This window comes from Callithrix jacchus, chromosome 5, assembly GCF_049354715.1.
Source record: "Callithrix jacchus isolate 240 chromosome 5, calJac240_pri, whole genome shotgun sequence".
Lineage (NCBI taxonomy): Eukaryota > Metazoa > Chordata > Mammalia > Primates > Cebidae > Callithrix > Callithrix jacchus.
Window position 1 is genome coordinate 19,754,003 of NC_133506.1, and position 18,602 is coordinate 19,772,604.

The window sequence follows — 18,602 nt, forward strand, 5'->3', positions numbered from 1 at the left end:
TCTTAGTTAAACATTACCAACTTCCAGTTCGAAATTTCATGAGCCACTCTGGTAATTTTACATCATTCTCCCAGCTCTCCCAGGCACCTGGGTCCCTCTGAAGCATCCAGTATTGGAAGTGCTTCCCTGGGGGCTTTAATGCTTATAATAAAATAGTTTCCACATCTCTCCTTTTAGAGGGAAAACCATGTCCTCTATGGACCAATATTTACTCCTGCACAATGAGTTGCAGTTGTGCAGTTGAGGTTCGGTGCACTCAGTTCCAGGAGAGTGATTTAATGATACTGCTGGGCATTGCTCTTTAAGATCCATATTCTGGAGAAACCCCCTCCAATGTGTCACCTATATAAATAACCTGGAGTCATGCTGCCTGTCAGAAATTGTGGTAACCTTAATGGGAACATTCAACTTCACTATGTGGATGGTTCCAGTTCTTCTCCCACATTTTCATAAAATCCTCCATGTTACCATCCCATTGTGGTTTTCTCTCATCTCCATACCACTACTATGTCAGCCATTTAGGCTCACTCCCTTTGCCAGCACCCTCAAGAAACAACCTGCCTGTGTGGAAACAGGGATTCTCTAGCCATGGGTTCAGCCCTTACCATATCACTCCCTCCGCCACTTTCTGCCCATCTTCTGCTAACTTCCAAAGATTCATATTCCTAGCACACATCTTTCCCACCAGGTACCACACTATGTAAACAACTGCCCAGCATTCCTACCCCAAATTCCTTTTTGTTTTAAGGAGAAAAAAAATGTCAAGCCACAGCTGGTTTGCATGACCTGTATCTCCATCTGTTAATTTAGATTTTTATTTAAAGGAAAAGTTTCTTTAAGAACCCTCTGCCTTCCATGTGTATTTAAAGTAGAACGCTTATTTCTTCAAATCTTTAGTATAGCCAAGTTTCATATGGCACATCACCTTCTCATTTAATTCCAGCCACATTAAAGCAGGCGCAATTTCGCTGAAGAGGAATAGAACTCCAAAGAGCACCCTGATTATGGCATTATCTCACTCAAACAGAAATAATATCAGCAATTTGTCTGTTAGGGGATGAAGTTTAATGACTGAACTCAAATCTTTGGAGGGCATAATAAAATAGTGAAAAACATTCTGAAATGATCAGAATCACTGAAGATGTGATATCTATCTATCCATATATCCATATGTCTATATAGATATCTATAGATATATATCTATATAGACATATGGATATATATATATATTTTTGAGGCAGTCTCACACTGTCACCAGGCACCAGGCTGGAGTGCAGTGGTGGGACCTCAGCTCACTGTAACCTCCGCCTCCCGGATTCAAGCAATTCTCCTGCCTCAGCCTCCGGAGTAGCTGGGACTACAGGTGCATGCCACCATGCCCAGATAATTTTTTTGTATTTTTAGTAGAGACAGGGTTTCACCATGTTGACCAGGAAGGTCTCGATCTCTTGACCTTGTGATCCGTCCGCCTCGGCCTCCCAAAGTTCTGGGATTACAGGCGTGAGCCACTGTGCCCGGCCAATATATATATTTTTATAACAGGTCTTTTCAGTGATAACTTATCTAGAGAGAAAATTGTTTTAGAATCTGAAAATCAACTGACATTAAAGTCACCTAAAAACTAGACTATTTATAGCCTCCCACCTTCTTGTCTTTTAAATTGTCAGTATCATCTAACATTAAATTGTTTTCTGAACAAGAAATATGTATTTAATATTTAAATAGTCTTGCTACTCGAAAGCTACAAAGGAGCTAATCAATAGTAGTCACCCAACTTTAGAAGCTTAGGTTCTATTGTGTGGGAGGGACATAAAAGAATTCGAGGGCTCTATCAGTTAGCTTTTGCTGCATAATAAATCATGCCAAAACTTGGTGGCTTAAAACTAATCATTAATTTAGTACATAATCGTCTCTCAATTCTACTTGGAAGCTGATTTAAAGACAGAAATTCCTTAGACACAGAGTAACTTTTGCATTGAGGCTAGTGTTGGAATAACCAGGAGTGCCTGCTAAGGACAATCCTTGGCTGCCTCAGGGTCCTTCTTAAGGATATATATTTATTTCCCAGTATTTCATGTAGTTTACACTTAAAACTCCCACTTGACTCTCAGTTCTATGACAGCTATTTTTTCCTGCTATAAAAGCACTTAGTGTCCTAACTCCACTTGATAGGCATTTCTTCAAATATTCATAAAGTTTTCTGTAAATGTCCAAGTTTCCTTTCTGCATCCATAAATATATCGGTAAAAGAAGAATCACATATCAAACCAAGACAGGTTTCAAACTTCAGCCTGAGATTCACTTTGAAGTTAAAGGTCTCTAAAATGTACACCACAGTTTGTTTTCTCTAGCGCTTTTTTAAAAATGTTTTTTCTAAACAAAGAAAGGCTGGGTACAAAGTAAGGAAAACTGTGAGCAAAAAGAATAATTCTCAGCGGTTAGTAGACCCAAAACACTGCACCCACCAACTTGACCAACACAATGGCATACTTTAATGGGTATGAATTCACATGTTAACAAATCCACTATCAAAGGGATAGCTCTGATTTTTACCTCACAGTCACTTAGTCAATAGATAAAAAAATACCGAGTATTTTCTATTGAATAGTGCTGGACTAGGGGCAATGTGGAGCACTCTAGAAGCTTAAGTCATAATCCCTTCCTCCTTCCTTCAAGTTGTTTAAGTTCTATGTGGGCCAGGCACAGTGGCTCATTCCTATAATCCCAGTCACTAGGGAGGTAAAGGCAGGAGTATTGCTTCTTAAGGCCAGGAGTTCAAAGCTGCAGTGAGCTGTAATCACACCACTGCACTCCAACCTGGGCAACACAGTGAGACCCCATCTCAAAAACAAAATAATTTGTTTTGGGAAATAAGCCCAAGGTCATCTCAATGCCACTGTTCTTCCCTATTTCCTTTTTGCAAAATCCCTTTAGGGTGAGTGGATTGCTTCCTTAAAAAGACTTTCCTATCACCTCAACAATATAATATGCTACAGTTAGTCTTATTATTTTTAATTATTGCTGTTATCAATACCTGGAAAATATGAATGATTGATTGATAGATAGCTTTTTAATTGCTGATCTATATCTAGTTTTGCTATAATCATAAATAGCTAAGAACAAAATAATAGGTAGCAGGCACTTACCCATTCTAAAATGAGGTATTAGGCTATTTATGCATGACTTGCAGAAGAGACTGGGGAAAAGAAAAGTTGTCATGACCTGAGCCCAAGACTCACCTCAAGTTTAAGGAAGTGTCAATTAAGAGAAAACTATCAAAGAAAGAAATGGGGAGAGTTGTTGATTGGCTGTGAATTTTCCCTCCCTTACTCAGTGTTGGTGAGAAGCAGGGTGGTTTGACCCCAGTCTCAAACAGGCTTCAGGAAATCTGGTAGAGACTGTGTCCCCTAGGTGGTGCTAGACCCTCAGGTGGAAAGTCTCAGGAAGAGAACCCGATTATGGCTGCCCCAGATGCCTTGACAGTGAAGCAAGAGGCAGCCATGATGGAAATGGCCTGGACTCCCACATTTCCCACAGACCAAGAGGACCAGCCAGAGAAGGTGCCTAAAATGGAATTCCTCTGAAGCAGAACTAGAGGCAAGTCTCCTAGTTGAAAGGATCTTAGCAATTAGAAGCCGCAGGCTGCACCCCACAGAAAAAAGCTGGGAGTTAGTGTCAACCATGTCAAGGACCCCTGAAGATTCCTTCGGTGCATGTGCAGAAAAAGCTTTGTGCATTGGTCAAGCCTAGAGCATAGCAAAGCTATGGCATGACAGTCTCACAAGGAAGACCTCCCCTTCTTCCCTCCATCCAGCTCTAAAGGGGTGTGAAACTATTAGAGGAGGCAGGAAGGAGAAGAAAGAAGTAAGGAGAAGCAGAAGATAAGAAAACAGATTAATAGTTATCTACAATCCCTTTGCCCTATTATGGGCTTCTATCAGTTGGTGATGTGAGAAACTTTAGCTATACTTGAAGTAGTTAAGAATTTTGATTAGTCCATGGGGCTGGGTACTTTCATTACTGAAATGAAACTGTTTTGTGCTGTAAAGTGATTAGAGAATTTCTGTAGTCTACGTTATGATATAAATTAAAGACATTTTAGGGTTAGACCAACATTTCATCCAGGAAATGATACAAACTAATATCACACCATTAGGATAAGTTCTGAAGAGAAAGAATGGAGTTATTGTGATTCTTCCTTCTAGATCTTGCTTTTTCAATGTAGTAGTGATATACATTTAAGTACTTGCTTATTTTCCATCATTCTCACTGGAACTTAAGCTCCCCAAGGGCAAGGACCTTACTCTTTTATTCATCATTGATTCTTCTGAGCCTAGAAACATGTCATGCACATTGTGAATGCTTAGCAAATATCTGCTGAATGAATACATAAATGAATATCTGTGGATAGGGGATTAGAGGTTCTTCTATGTTATTTTTCTTGGGAAAAAATGTCTTGGCTGAATTTTTTTTAAAAGGAAAAATAAAAATCCACAAATAATCCCTGCAAAAAGAATAGTGTATGAATAGTGCTTACCCAATCTAGCCGTCATTAACACTGGCTTCAGTGGAGGAAGCTCAAAAGACACATTTAGGTTTCCCTTGTCTAAAATCTCAGCTGTTTACAATATCCAGCTTATGTAACTAATTACTACTGTGGCAGCTTTTCTTCCTCCTTTTCATTTGCTCATGTGATATTCTGCTGCTAATAAAACTGTCAATTTTCTTTTACTTCAATAAAAGGTCACACATGACAACAAACCCTTTTGCCTACCAAGAGTAAGAGCCTTTATTAATATTTTAAATGTACACAGTGATATTTCCAAAAGGTCAGATTTTTTAAAAGACATAAAATGTCAGTCCTAATTCTTTTTCCTCCCCTTCTATGCTCCCCACCCCATCATCACCATGTTGCTGTTCAGCCTCTGATATTGTGCTTATTATAAATTATGTTCAACCAGGTAAACAACAGGTTGGGTTATCAGATGGGGGGGCAGCACACAGGAGGCGCATGTTTCTACCTTCCATAGTTGTCCCATGGTTAACTGTACAAACATGGCCATAATGGGCAGCTTTCTGAATATAAATATTTTATGAGCTATCACCAATAGGTCTTATATCCTAGTCTTTTTTGCAATACTATACTAATCTATGCCATGGAACAAAATTGCTCTACAATTTAATGCTTAAAACGACAGACACTCTGTGAATCAGAAGTCTAGGTATGGCTTAGTGGGTACTCCAGTTTGGGGTCTCTCATAGGCTGTAATCAAGACGTTGGCAAGGGCTGCCATCAGTTCAAGGGTAAGGGAGGGAAGATTTACTTCCAAACTCACTCAAGTGGCTGTTGATAAGATTCAGTTATTCTTGGGATATTGGACTACAAGCTGGATTTTGACCAGAGGCCACCTTTGGGTCCTGAGCACCTGGACCTCGCCATAGGACTCCTCCAGCATGGCACTGACCTCTCTCAGAGCAAGCGAGAGGGTAAGGGGAAGCGAACAAGGTGGAAGTCACTATCTTTTTGTAGCATGATCTTGGATGTGACAGCTTTCATTGTTGCTGTATTCTGTGTATTGAAAGTGAGTCACCAGGTTTAGCCCACATTCAGAGGGGGAGGATTACACAAGGGTATGGATTCCAGGAGGCAGGAATCAGTGGGTTCCATCCTAGTGGGGCTGTAGAACCTGCCTACTACAAAAACTGAGCTTGAATTTTCACCAAATACTTTAAAAAAAATAATAACCACGGATTGTTTACTATGTGATGAGCACAGACAGCATTAGGAGTTTTATGTAAAATAAATCAATGTTTTAGAAAAATTTTTATACAGCGTAGGGATGCTACTAACATCCACATTTATAGATGAAGAAACTGAGGCTCAGAAACATAAAGCAACTTCTCCAAGATCTCATGACTAGTTTGAGGCAGGCTCTGCTCTTAATCCTTGCATGACACAACTTTAATCTGCTCCCTCTCCAGCCTTCCTCTGTGATCAGTGATAGGTATTTATAGATAGTCAGCTAGGAATTAGGCCACATCTGTAGCTATGAGAGTATGAAATGAGCTAGATTCATGCATATGGTTCAGGAATCGGACCATAACTTATGTAGAGCAAACATTATTGTTTTTCTATGCTGAAAACTAGGGACAGGAGTGAGTCAAACATGACCATTACCTGAAGAAAGCTACTGTGTGCAGAGGACTGAGATGTAAAGACTCTGATATGGGGCAGATTGATCAGTAATGAATCAATTCAGATTCAATGAATCTTACCTGGGAGGGGACATCATGAAAGGATTTCCCTATTCAATTTGTCTAAGAAAGCCAAAGCATGGTTTCTGCTGATGAATGATTTATTAAGGACCACACCTTGTTCCTTGTGGGGACATGATTTGAAACATTACCTACTGCTAAGCTCTACTAAACTGGTGCCAAATTGCTGAAGTGCAAGAGAAGTATCTTCTGAAGCTTAAATCCCTATAGTAGTAATTTTATTTAATTTGGAGTCCACAGAAACCTTTAAGTATCTAATAAAAGCTGAGAAACTTCTCAGAAAATTAAGACATTCTCAACATTACAATATCTGAGTTTCCATGTCACCAGTTTACAAACATCTTCTTTAGCATTAAGATAAAATCAGGCCAGTAATCCCAGAACTTTGGGAGGCCAAGGAGGAAAGATGGCTTGAGCCTCAAGTTTGAAATCAGCCTGAGAACTGTAGTGAGACCTCATTTCTACAGAAAATAAAAATGAAATAAATGATCTAGGAGTGGTGGCAAGCAGCTATGGCAGCTGCTCAAGAGGCTGAAGTGGGAGGATTGTTTGAGCCTGCGAGGTGGAGGTTGCAGTGAACCGAGACTTGCCACTGCACAGTCTTTCTTTCTCAAAAAAAGAAAAAAAAGATAAAGTCAATAAATCACTTGATTTAAACATCAATATACCAATGAGAATTACTTGATAATCATCATCCTTATCTTTTCCATGTAACCTGAAGAATCAGGCTTAGAAAATCATATCTAGTGCAGGAAGCAGTACCAGCACATTTCAGGAGGTGTTCTTGTATATTTTGTCTTTTATGCCATGCAAAATGAGGATGGCACCCTACTGTGCCTATCAGCAGAAACCGCGAGGAGAAATGGAAATCCCACTCCTGCTCAGAAGTAACAAGGGCAAACACTGAAAGAAGCATTGATACCAATTCTATACAATCTTTTCCAGAAAATAGAAGAGGAAATAACACTTTTCAATTCATATTATGAATCTATATTACCCTGATAGCAGAACAAAGATAGTACAGAAATAGAAAACAATAGTTTACTGTCCCTCATAATTATAGATGGCCAGGGCAGTGGCTCACATCTGTAATCTGAGCACTTTGGGAGGCCTAGGCAGGCAAGTCACCTGAGATCAGAAGTTCAAGACCAGCCTGGCCTACATCATGATGTAAAATACATCTAAAAATACAAAAATTAGCTGGGCATGATGGCGGGTGCCTGTAATCCCAACTACTTGGGAGGCTGAGGCAGACAGGAGAATTATCTGATCCTGGGAGGCAGAGGTTGCAGTGAGCTGAGACAGCACCATCGCACTCCAGCCTGGGCGACAGAGCAAGACTTTGTCTCAAACAAACAAACAAACAAAAATTAGTGAATAGAATTCAGCAATATATAAAAATAAGTATGCACTATGTGCAAGTGGAGTTCATTTCAGGGATACAAACCTGGTTCAGTATTTAAAAATTCATATAGCCCACCATATTAACTGGCTAAAGAAAAATTACATGATTACACCAATGAAGAAAAAGCATTTTGAAAAATTCAGTACCTATCATAATAAAATTCTTAGTCAAATAAGCAAAAAGAAAGACTCTTCAATTAAGCATATCTACAAAAAACCCCATGGCTAACATTGTGATTAACAGTGAAAAACTGAATGCTTATTTTCTAAGATGCAGAATAAAGCAAGGATGTCCTCTCATCACTTTTATTCAACATGGCACTGGAAGTTTTAGCCAGGTCAATGGACATATATAGATCAATCAATGAATTCATCAACCAATCAATGGCATGTAGATCAGAAAGAAAACAAATAAGATGATCCCTATTTGGAGATAATATAGTTGTCTATGTAGAAAGTCCCAAGGAATCTACAAAAACACTCCTACAACTGATACATTAGTTCAGAAAGCTTGAAAAATATAAAGTAAACATAGAAAATTCAATTGCGTTTCTACACACTAACAATGTATATATGGAAACCAAAATTAAATAAATACTGTTTACAGTCACTCAAAAACTAAACTACTTAGGTGTAAATGTAACAAACTATTTAGAGGACTTAGTTGCTGAAAACTACATAATGGTAATGAGAGAAATAAACAAAAACATAAACGGATGAAAATATCATGTTGGTGGATTGGAAGACTCAACATAGCAATGATGTCAGTTCTCCCCAGATTGTTATACGGGTTAAATGCAATTGCTAGCAATATCACAGCAAGATTTTTGGAGTTACAGAAAAGATTATTCTAGAATTTCTAAGGAAGAGACAAGTGACTAGAATGGCTAAAACTGAGTAAAGAGTACAGGGGATCTCTCCATTATTTCTTACAACTGCATGTGAATCTACAATTATCTCAAAATAAAATGTTTATAAAAGTTGGGGGAAATCCATTAAAGAAAAAAATAAGAATGGCATATTTATCTACCATGGAGTCCCAAGACTTGTGTCACCCTACGAATTCACAACCACCCCTGGAAGTCCAGATAAAGGGAAGCAAAGTCCTGCAGAGCAGGGATTGTATTTGGCAACTTTATTCAGAAACAATGAGCTTAAGCAAGTTATACATCACTTAAACTATAAAGATGCCCCACAAAATAATGATTTGAATACAATCACCAACCTAGAGGTGCCTTTCAGAGACTGCAACTGAGATCAAATTTTTACAGACATTCAGTAACTACATCATGGACATTTTCCATTTATACTTCTTTTATGAAATATTAGAAAATTCCACTTTACTTGGCAGCCATGGAACAACTGGTCCCCATACCAATCAATTAGGAATTGCCAACTGATATGCAATTATGGATCACCTTGTAAAGAATTTAAAAAGAAGTAGAATTTGGCGCTCAGGTGAATTAAGTGAATAGGATTCAGCATTGAAGGGAAAACCCATAAGGAAAATGGAGCTAATAATTGAGCCCATTTTCAGTCTTTAGTCTCATGCTTTTTTCACAGTACTATATTGTCTCTTTCCAGAGGTAACGCTTGAGTACATATAGACACAAAGAAAGAAACAACGGACACAGGACCTACTTTAGTTAGGGTGGACGATTGGAGTAGAGTGAGTACTATACTTATTACCTGAGTGATGAAATTAACTGTATGCAAAACCCCATGACACACAATTTACCTATATAACAAACTTGTACATGTACCCCTGAATCTAAAACAAAAGTTAAAAAAGAAAAAAACAAACCAAAGCCAAAACAAATGGATTTTGCAGCAAAAGACCCAACACAACATCTCATTACTGTTATTAATATTCTTATGACTTCATTAATCCCACTGTTTTTCAGAACCTCATGTTCTTTCAATGAGCTTTATGTCTTTATTTCCAACTGTTAGAGTTTTTGCTTTAAGATCAAATGAAATAAAACAAATAGATGGAACTTAAAGAGTTAAAGGGACCATACTGAAGTAAGACTCATCTATCATTAAGAAATAGTTATTGCAATAGGCAGAAATTAAAACACCAGACATAGTAAGAAACGGGTCTTCTGCCTAAGCATGCTTATTCCAGATAATGCCTGAATGTCTTCCTTCCTCTGCCATCTGAAGTCTTTCAGTTGTAAATCTCAATAAAACCTTTAAAAAGCAATTTGGTAGAAAAATGTTTTAGCTAAATGCCTTCTGCAATGATATGTTGAGAGGATTTAATTCCTCCTGCTTATGCTTCTCTCATCTTACAAGGATGTAGAATACCCAAATGTCCCCTTCTAGATGGTTCTTCAAGCAGAACAGAGTTGGCTTCCGGTTGATGATTAATTTAACTCCTGGGCACACTAAAAGATATTTTTAAGAACTGCACTGAAATAAAAAAGAAAAAAAAAAAGAAGGTATAGGAAAAAAGCTTGTAAGAATTAGAGTTCTTGTTTTCACCCATTTCTCAAGAGTAATTCAAATCCATTCTTAGAGCAATGTTTAATATAAGTGACATTACATGCCTCACTGCATTTGCCACCTACGTTACCCACAGGTGATTTGAGCCAAATTGTCAGTGATTAATCTAAGAGAATCAATATCATGAATCTGAATAGAAACTTTTGCAGAAATAGCATACGAAAAGGCATTGAAATAAACCAGTTTGGGCTGATTAAGAGAAATGTACCAGGCAAAGTCAGTGAAGTTTAAAGTAACTGGTAATAGATATTAAAGAACTAGAAATTAAGGAGCCTATGAATAGGTCCTGTTTTCCTATGTCTCATCTTTTCCTTGGGCACAGGTGTGGAGATGTCTTCAGGTTTTCACATTTGTGTCCTCTCTAGAAGAGTCATTAGTAAGGTTATCAACCTAGAAGTTTGGCAATGGCTAAACGGCTGCTAGGAGTTTTCAATGGATGGAAGATACTAGTCAGAATGTCAGAAAATGACCTTAAATGGTGAAACCTTAGAGCTATATTTTCCCCAAAATGGAGTGACATCATCTCATCCTAGCATCTCAAATTTTCTTTATTTCCCGAGTCCATCCCCTTTGAACAACACCACTCTCTGGAGACACATAAAAGGAAACTTCCCTGTAGCAAGACAGAATTGATATTGCCTCGTCTCACACAGTCCTTGAATCTACATAAAATAAGTCTGCCATATTTTCCAAATCACAGCCTCTCAAGTATTTGAAAAGAACCATCCCCTTCTTTTCTGTTCTCTTTCTCACATCTGTATAACAATATGCAAATGTATACAGATTATCATTTTGACTATGTAAAAACTGTGTGCATAAGAAAGAATGAAAGAGGCGTACTAAAATAGAGTAGAGGGGATGTGAATTTTTTCCTCTATATTTCAAATGTTTTCTAAGTTTGTGATGTTGCTTTGGTAATGGATTAAAAAAAAAGGGACATAAAACAAACAAAAAAAATTATCTTTCCCCCTAAAAAAATCTAAGCAGACAAAGAAGCCAACAAATGTGCTGAATTTTTGGCACCAAAAGTGATCATATAATGCAGTTTTTTCCCGTCTCCATCCTAAAACTGAGGCCAGGAGACATGAGGGGTAGGTCATGGTTACTGCTGTAAGCAGAGTGGATTATGGACTCAAAATGAAGTCTTCTTTCCCCCAATCTAGAGTTCACTAATACACCTACGCTGGATTAAAGCAACAGAATTCCTGCTTTTATTTTCTTAGTCCCTGCTGGTTGGTACTTCTTAGATTGCCCTTCTAGTTTTTGTTTATTTTTCTGATAACAAAGATTGTTATGAAAATTTTGTTCTTGATTTATCAAGGAATGAAATTTGGAAAGATGGTCCTGCTTCCCTATATCTCTCCTTCGCCTTGGGTACGTCTGTGGAGATGTCTCAGGGTTTTTCCATTTTTGTCCTGTCTTGAAGAGTCATTAGTAAGGATATCAACCTAGAAATATAAAAATGGCTGCTATGAATATCTTCATGGAAGGATGACATTAAAGACTTCATAGACACATAAAGCAACAGTTCAGAAAACTTTCTAATGTTTCTGTATTTTGAGTTACAGAGATGCCCATTTTAATGCCCAACTTCTGGAATGTCAAATAATACCTAAGACTTACACCTAACCCCATTTGTTCCAACTTACCAAGCAACTGCAGATTTTCTTTTCTTTTTTTTTGAGACAGAGTCTCACTATGTTGCCCAGGCTGGAGTACAATGGTGCAGTCTTGGCTAGCCACAACCTCCACCTCCCAGGTTCAAGTGATTCTCCAGCCTCAGCCTCCCGAGTAGCTGAGATTACAAGTGCATGCCACCATGCACAACCAATTTTTGTATTTTTAGTAAAGCCAGGGTTTCACCATGTTGGTCAGACTGGTCTGGAACTCCTGACCTTAGGTGATCCACCCACCTCGGCCTCCCAAAGTGCTGGGATTACAGGCATGAGCCACCACTCCTGGCCTCACAACTATAGATTTTCAAACTCACCGGTCTATCCAGAGGAGACAGATAAATAAGGAGTGAAACAGCCTGGGTTGGAGAGCATCAATCCATAAAGAGATGCTACCACCACCCTGCTAGGAACAACCCTGAGGCACATGCTCTACACCAGCTCTCAGGCTTTCCCAGATAGATTCAACCCCAGTGGCCGACTGTGATTACCACTCACATCACAACCTTTTCCTTTCCTGGCTCACTTCCCCACATCTCAAAAAGTGCTTTGTGGGATCACTTTTTATTTTTATTTATTTTATTTTTTTTGAGACGGAGTTTTGCTCTTGTTACCCAGGCTGGAGTGCAATGGCGTGATCTTGGCTCACAGCAACCTCCGCCTCCTGGGTTCAGGCAATTCTCCTGCCTCAGCCTCCTGAGCAGCTGGGATTACAGGCACGCGCCACCATGCCCAGCTAATTTTTTGTATTTTTAGTAGAGACGGGGTTTCACCATGTTGACTGGGATGGTCTCGATCTCTTGACCTCGGGGATCACTTTTTAAATACCTTGCTGGCACAAGTAGTTTTTTTTAGGGTCTGCTTCTGGGGAAACTGAATCTTTGACAACCTCTTCACATACTCATACATACCTGATCATATATCCCAAAGACCAGAAGACATGTTATCACATACACCAGTTAGAGCTAATCCAGAAGCTAATTAGGAAACAAATATCTCATCTTTCCTTAAGCATGACTGAATAGGGCCCTGACCTGTTCATATCCCACTGAAATTTGCCTAGGAGGCAGATGATGTGGGGAAAGAGTTAAACCCATAGATCTTAGCAACACATCTCTAGTTATTCCATATCCCCTTACAGGTGCATCCTCCTCCCCACTATACTATGAAACAGCTCTATTTGCCAACTTGGATGAAAGACAGATTGAGCTTGTCAAAACAGTGATTATAGACAACTCAATGGAACTCACAGGAGAACACACAGCTATAAGCTGCATTGTACTAAATGGTGACACACTCCCTTTTTTTTTCTTCCCCTTCTCAGGATATGTCACTTTAAGAGTGATTCAGTGAACCCAGTTGCCATTGAGAAACTTTACTAAATCAGTCCAAGGACATTACTAAAAATGTCCCAGCCTTCCCAGATAAGGAAAAGAAATTTACCTACAAAACTCCCAAAATGTGCTGCCTTTGCTGCTCCCATCATGCTTTGGAATTTATCCCCATGAGGGCAGAGTTTATGCACCTGGATACAGTTTTATTAAAGGATAGACTAGCAACTTAACAAATTATACCCTGATGATGTAGAAAACCCCATTCATGGGCAATATCCTGAACTTCCTTCACCTTCTGTGATTGGCTACTGGACAGTCAGATAAGTAGCCAGAAGCCTTTAGGGAGAGCTGAAGGGCCTTGGAGGTGGGCTTGAGGCAGCAGGGGGCTTATCAGGCATTCAGGGGGCTCGAAGCAATGGCCCTTTACCACCCTGTTGCTGTACAGAAGCATTTAAATAGAACAACTAGTCTAACCATCCTGGCGGGTGCCAACTGAATATTATGCCATGAGTGCTCATATCTCGGCTCTGGCCAGGGTGACTGAACTCCATCAGGTTTTCTCCATTCTGTTTCCAGTTGCTCCCATATAGTGAGAGCTGGAAAGTAACAATGACTTACCAGTGCTGAGTAACAGAAGCCAGTTTCCCTACCTCAAGAGAAGCAAAATCCTAGAGCAAGCCAAGCTGCAGAGCTCCCCTGAGATCCAGCCGAGGTTGGGGTTTCTAATATTGTGATTTTGCCTGGCTTCTGCCCTTCCCTTGCCCTGTCTCTCTTCCCCATGTCCTCACCGGTGTGTCTTGGGAGCCCACAAATTCTGACCTCAGGGTGTGATTCTTGAAGACATGACCTAACAAACAAACTTTCTAAGCCACAGTTTTGTTTTGTTTTGTTTTTTTAAATTCTGAATCCCATGGATTCTATTTGTTCCTCTCCTGTTCCTCTTAAGAGCCTCCACTGGTCCCTGTTCCACATAGGTCTTACTTGTTTGTGTCTTAATGTTTGCTTTTTGATCCAAAGTGTGTGTTCCAATTCCAGAGGACATTGTGTCTCCAAGACGGAGTTCAGTTTTGAAAAATCACCAAGTCTGTGTCTATTGCTTTAGCTATTTCTGTTCTGAATTGTTACTGCCAAATTCCACACAAATGTGGAACTGCCAGAGCATGATGTTCCTTCAAAACAAATGGTGCTCCTATAGTGTCCTTAACCAATGTATGAACATTTTTCATAGTTATGGTAATACTGTTACTAATAACAGTAAAAATTATCATATATTGAACACTTACTAAGTGTGGGTCTCCAACAGGGATGTTTTATGCATTATCTCATTTAGATCTCATAGAAACATATTAAGGTGGGTACCATGAACTGCAATACACTTTGGGGGAAACAAGGCAGACAGAGTTAAGGAACTTGGCAAATGTCTCACTGCTACCATGCGAAAGAGGCAGACTATGTGCTGTAATCTGTCTGGTACCAAAGAGTGGTTCTAACCACACTCTGGTTGTGTTTCTTCATAGGGAAGAGTTGGGCAAAGCTTACTAGCATTGGTGGGAAAAAGGTAAAGCCCAGGTTACTTTCCCCAGTTATGAAAAGCCTCTTAGGCTCAGCAAACCTCTGCCTCTTCTTTCCCATTATCAAGGCTACTGCTGTTGCTACAGCAGCCCAGAACACAGTTGTTCACTTTCTGCCCTGCTGGGGTCATGCTATATAATCCTGTGTCTTAGCCCATGTTCTGCGTGGCAATAATGTAATGCCACAAAATGAGTAAAATAAAATAAACAGGAATGTATTTAGCTTATGGTTCTGGAGGCTGAGAAGTCCAAGATTAAGGGGCTGCATCCATGAGGGCCTTCTTGGTGTGTCATAACACGGTGGAAGGCATCACACAGGTAAGAGAGAAAAAAAAGGGCCAAACACATCTTTTACCAGGAATTCATTCCTACAATAACTAGCCTATTCCAGAGATAATGTCATTAATTCATTCTTGAGGGCAGAGCCCTAGACCTAATCACCTCTTAAAGTTCCCACTTCTCAATTCTGTTTGCACTGGGGATTAAAGTTCCAACACCTGCACTATGGGGAACACATTCAAACTAAAGCACCCCCTGTCACTCAATCACATTATTCCCTTATGTGGTTCAAATAGCAGCCATTTCATTGTCCTCTTCTAAGGTTCTCAAAAAGAACACTCACACAAAAATATTTCCTAGCAGTGTAGAATTCACTGAAGTGAGCATTTTAAAAACGATTTATATAGGGACAACGCAACAAGTCCCTTTAAGTGTAGAAGTCATCTCTCTCCTTGAACTTCCTCTGTACACACTGCTCAGTTGGCCTTTGCTGCTTCTTTCTACAAAATTATTAAAGTTATCTTCCATCTTTTATGTGAATGTGGAAGCCAGCTTAAAGCTAAATTCCGTGCAACTTTGTTTTGGCTTCTTGCAGAGTATGAATGATTAACTTTGTATAAGCAGAAAATTCAAATATATAACTTTACCACCAAATAGATAAACTTGTCACCATTAATTTTGGAGAATAAAAATGTCTTTGTTTGATATTCAAAAAATAAAAAGTAAATTCCATGCAACAGCCACACATCAAAGAATTTTTTCAGAAGATATAGTTTTCCCCAAAAATGACTTTCTTTCATCTGCTGCTAAGATGAGCATTTTTTCCTATGTGACATATGTAAGGTAAGGAGAGCAATTGATATTGGGTAGAGAGAGCAGCCATTTTTACCACTATCCTGCCCCCAGAAAATGCATATGAGGGAGTTGTGTGGCTTCTCAAAGCCAAGACAAGGCCATGCCAACTCTTGAAATGCTATACATATTAAGAAAAATGGGGAAAAAAGGGTCAAAATAGAGTTCAAATGTTATAGCCAATGGGATGTCTTTATTTTGAAAAAAAAGTCAACAACTTTAACATGTACATACAAATGTGTAACAACCTGATGGTGCGATTCACAAACAGTAGAAAGATTTAGTTTTAATTGAAAAAAATCTTTATGGACTACAGTTTTGTAATGGTCTGATCATGAATTTGAGTCCAGTACTAGAATAAACGTCTTTGTAATCTGTGCCAGGTTATCCTTCTGACTATATATATGCCTATAGTCAGAAAACATCTAAATCTAAACTTAAGATCTTTGTGAGTGTGAAGCCCTACTAAAAGCCCTCCCTTTCCCGTACCTACCCCTCATCATAACATCCCTTGAGTAGGGATCAGTCCAAACAGCTAGATGAATTCTTATTTGAGCAAGAACATTCCTTACATATACATTGATTAACATAATATATGGGTAACTATAGATATAAAGACAGAGCATTAAGGGGAAACTATACCTCCTAGCTAAATGAATGGAGAGACACATTTACACAGATAAATTGCTTTCAGGATTTTCCCTGAGCAATAAATCAGTCTGTCCAATTTCTGCTTTCATTCAATCGCGTAAGTCCTGAAAATCCCCCACCAATGAGCACACTTCCTTGTTGTGTGTGTTATACGTGCTTGCAGAATCACAATCTTGAATTAAGGAAACACTCTACACTGTACAATCCAGACTGTTTATCCCATGGTTGATGAAGTTAAAAAAATGAGTTACTTGACAAGAAATTGCCACAGAAAAATAACGCAATTGTAACCGTAAGCCATCCTAATGTAGCTCTTCTTAAAAAAAAAAATCATACTGCTCCATAGTTTGTAGTTTCCACTTTTCCACTGGCAGTAGTGGTATCAATATCTTGTCAGTGAGAAATTAACAGGGACGTGCCATCCCTTTATTCTTTCTAGGCTGGGAATAATGAAGCTTCTTAGATGAATGGGCACCATCTAGCTGTGGAGTATGGTAGATGCCTCCAAAGATGTAAGTAACAATTCTCAGTGCCCTCATGCTACTCCTCACATCAAGAAATGAAACCCAATTCTCCTCCCCTCAAAACTCGGTTGGCCTTAGTGACTTGCTTGACCAATAGAATGCTGTAGAAGTGGCATTCTGACCTGCTGAGGCTAGGTTTCTAAAAGGTTCCACTTGGGACTTCGGATACTTCTGTTTGGAAGCCAACTCTATGCTATAAGAAGCCCAGGCAGCATAAAGGGTCCACCTGTAGATTTTCCAGTCAGCTGTGCCAAAGGAGCTCCCAGTAAACTACCAGCCATGCAGATAAACCATCTTAGATGTCCAGCCCAACTAAGCCTTCAGATGACCATATCTTGATATGCCATCTGACTACAACTTCATGAAAGACTCAAAGAGAGAATCCCAGCCCAGTTAACCCACAGAACCATAAGACATACTAATACATGGATGTATTGCACTATTGTTTTAAGCCACTAAATGTTAGGGTGGTTTGTTACACAGCAGTAGGAAGAGAAGAGGAGGGGAGAGCAAAAAAGAAGTCCCTGGAAGGTCTATCAAATTATAAGACCTACCGTACACCAAAAAGACATATCTCAACAGGGAGGATCTAACTAAGGGATCTGTGTTTTGAAAAAGTGTCCCGGACTCAGTGACTTTTGGAGAAGACCTAGTTAATGTGAAACAGAGCTGCAGCTTGCTAACCTCACATATTTTAATTACTAGATAATTGTGACATTCTCTCCTTCAACTAAGAAGTAGTGACTTCAGTCTGCTTATTTTATAAATAATAGACTATGAAATTGTAAGTGATTCTACAAGGTTGGAAATTCTTCAACTGGTATAGGCTTCAAAATTATTTTGAGTCAATTAAAGCTAATCTTTATTTCATCCTATGAAACGTTGCCTCTTGATATGGAATTTTAATTTGAGGGTTTAGACTCCCAAATTTAGGACTTTCCTGAACCCTCTTACCTTTTCATTGTCATGTTTATTATTTGGATAATTAAATTTTAAATTCTATCATGAAATAATCTTTTTTTTTATTTTATTTTTGGACTTGGTATCTCACTCTGTTGCTCAGGCTAGAGTGCAGTGGCACAATCATCGGTCACTGCAGCTTTGAATTCCTGGACTCAAGTGATCCCTCTGCCATCATACCTGGCTAATTTTATTTTTACTTATTTTTTGTTATATTTTTAATTTCATTTTAATTTTATTTTTATTTTTGATAGATAAGAGCTTGCTATGTTGCCCAGGCTGGTCTTGAACACCTGGCCTCATGCAATCCTCCCACCTTGGCCTCCCAAAATGCTGGGATTATAGCCATGAGCCACTGCACTTAGCCCAGACTAAGAGTAATCTTTAAATTAAAAGATTAATTGTTACCTTATTCTTTTATTCTTCTATAAAATTTATAACAAGTAGCATATCTTTATTGACCACAATTACATTAACTTTTTGGTTTAGATTAACAGGAGTGGGCAAATTTCCGGTGAAGAACCAGAGTCAATATTTTAAGGTTTTCTTTTTATTTTGTCTTTTCCTTCT

General features: G+C 38.9%; 1 long non-coding RNA gene across 2 annotated transcripts in view; it reads right to left on the reverse strand.

The window, feature by feature from the left end:
- Positions 1-1,242: 1,242 nt before the first annotated feature.
- The window catches only part of LOC144582455 (uncharacterized), a 206,358-nt gene continuing 188,998 nt past the window's right edge, over positions 1,243-18,602 (reverse strand). For both annotated transcript variants that reach the window (XR_013535118.1, XR_013535117.1), the window contains one exon: positions 1,243-11,636. This is a non-coding gene — a long non-coding RNA (uncharacterized LOC144582455). The remainder of the gene's footprint in view (positions 11,637-18,602) is intronic.